Raw genomic sequence first — 2,946 nt, forward strand, 5'->3', positions numbered from 1 at the left:
CCGTCACTTTAATCCTAAAATGAATAATAAAGGGCTGCCTTGTATCAGATTCAATAGAGTTTTCTTTGGAATACACTAAAAAAAAACTGCTTATATAATGACTTGATGCATTACTATTGAAGGCAACAAGCCAGTCGGCATTTGTACAGTACTTGTAACAATTTTAAAATGCATCTTACCACAATTGTTTTTCACTCCTGAACTCACTCTCATCAAATACCTAAAACATTTTAATTTAAGTTGGTGCAGAAATACTGTGGAACCATGTAATAGAGATGAATAGTGGGGTTATACTGCATTTGGTGATAAATTAAAAACAGGCTGTCTCCTGAAAGACATCTCATATTTTCTGGCTATCTGGTATTTTTAAACATTTCTTTGCATCAGTGGCAAAGACTAGGATCTAATTCCCAACCCGGAGTGGCTTGTTCAGGCACTGCGGAAGATGGAATTGAGAGTTAACTATATTGTTGTGGATCTGGATTTATGTGTAAGTCAGACCAGGTAAAGATGGCAGATTTCATTCCCTGAAAGGCATCAATGATGCTAGATGGGTTTTTACAACAAGCTATGGTGGCTTCACGGTTATTATTACTGACAGTGGCTTTCAATTCTACATTTATTAATTTAATATAAATTCCACCAGTAGCCATAGTGGGCTTTGAACGCTCATCTCCTGAGCATTAACTTGGCCTTGATATTACAAGGAGGATGACTTTACCTGCAGACAACCATTTTCCTAAGTCTTCATGTTGCACCGATGTGCACTCAAAACTGCTGTATTATGGATTTACAAGTGGTATGTAATTTGGCAGAATTCATCTAAAAATGTTGTTCTTCTCACAATTAGGGAGACATTTGGTTTCCTAGTATCCATTGGAAAACTAAGATGAATCAATACAGTGTTGGGTAAAGATGTTTGAAGCATTGTATATTTTGGGAGAAGTGTGAATAAAAATCTAGTCATAAGTCTCAGAGATAGTGGGAACTACAGATATTGGAGAATCTGAGATAACAAGATGCAGAGCTGAATGAACACAACAGGCCAAGCAGCGTCCTCCTGCTCCTCTGATGCTGCTTGGCCTGCTGTGTTCATCTAGCTCTACACCTTGTTATCTCTTAATCATAAGTCTGCTGTGGTTAGAATAAAGAAAGAATAATACAAAGAATAATACAACTCAGGAAGAGGCCCCTCAGCCCACCAAACCTGCACTGACACATTTTGCCCTGTCTTCACTTACAGGATTCATATCCCTCTATTCCTTTTCTATTCATTTATTCGTCAAGGTGTTTCTTGAATGTTGCTATTGTGTCTGCTTCCACCACATCCTCTAGTAGCACATTCCAGGCACTCACCACCCTTTGTGTGAAAAACTTGCCTCGCAAGTTTCTTTTAAACATCCCCTCCTCCTGCACTTTGAACCTATGTCCCCTAGTAAATGACACCTCCACCTGGGAAAAAGCCTCATACTTTCCACTCTATCCATGCCATTCACAATCTTATAAACTTCTTTCAGATCACCCCTCAAACTCCTGGATTCCAGCGAAAATAAACCCAGTCTATCCAAGATAACAAGGTGTAGAGCTGGATGAACACAGCAGGCCAAGCAGCATCAGAGGAACAGAAAAGCTGACGTTTCGGGCCTAGACCCTTCTTCAGAAATGGGGGAGGGGAAGGGGATTCTGAAATAAATAGAGAGAGAAGGGGAGGTGGATGGAAGATGGATAAAGGAGCAGATAGGTGGAGAGAAGAGAGACAGGTCAAGGAGGCGGGGATGGAGCCAGTAAAGGTGAGTGTAGGTGGGGAGTTAGGGAGGAGATAGGTCAGTCCAGGGAGGATGGACAGGTCAAGGAGGCGGGGATAAGACTGGTAGATAGGAGGTGGGGGTGGGGCTTGAGGTGGGAGAAAAAACGGACAGGTCAGGGAGGAGGGGACGAGCTGGACTGGTTTTGGGATGCGGTAGAGGATGGGGAGATTTTGAAGCTTGTGAAGTCCACATTGATACCATTGGGCTGCAGGGTTCCCAAGCGAAATATGAGGTGCTGTTCCTGCAACCTTCAGGTGGCATCGTTCTGGCACTGCAGGAGGCCCAGGATAGACATGTCGTCCAAGGAGTGGGAGGGGGAGTTGAAGTGGTTCACGACTGGGAGGTGCAGTTGTTTAGTGCGAACCGAGTGTTGGTGTTCCACAAAGCGGTCCCCAAGCCTCCGCTTGGTTTCCCTGATGTAGAAGAGGCCACATCGGGAACAGTGGATACAGTATACCACATTAGCAGATGTGCAGGTGAACATCTGTTTAATGTGGAAGGTTTTCTTGGGGCCTGGGATGGGGGTGAGGGGGGAGGTGTAGGGGCAGGTGTAGCATTTCCTGCAGTTGCAGCGAAAAGTGCCAGGGGTGGTGGAGGTAGTGGGGAGTGTGGAGTGGATAAGGGAGTCACGGAGAGAGCGATCCCTCCGGAAGGTAGATAAGGGTGGGGAGAGAAAAATGTCCTTGGTAGTGGGGTCAGATTGCAGGTGGCGGAAGTGGTGGAGGATGATGCGTTGAATCCGGACGTTGGTGGGGTGGTATGTGAGGACGAGGGGGATTCTGATTTTGTTGTTATTGCAGGGAGGGGGTGTGAGGGATGAGTTGTAGGAAATGCGAGAGATGCGGTTGAGGGCGTTTTTGACCAGTGTTGAGGGGAAGTTGCGGTCCTTGACAAACGAGGACATCTGGGATATCTGGGAGTGGAATGCCTCATCTCGGGAGCAAATGTGGTGGAGGCGAAGGATTTGGGAATAGGGGATGGCATTCTTGCAGGAAAGTAGGAGAAAGGAGGTGTATTCTAAGTAGCTGTGGGAGTCAGTAGGCTTGAAATAGAGATAGTAGGAACTGCAGATGCTGGAGAATCTGAGATAATAAAGTGTAGAGCTGGATGAACACAGCAGGCCAAGCAGCATCAGAGG

Source organism: Rhincodon typus, chromosome 29, assembly GCF_021869965.1.
Source record: "Rhincodon typus isolate 14 chromosome 29, sRhiTyp1.1, whole genome shotgun sequence".
Taxonomy (NCBI): Eukaryota; Metazoa; Chordata; class Chondrichthyes; order Orectolobiformes; family Rhincodontidae; genus Rhincodon; species Rhincodon typus.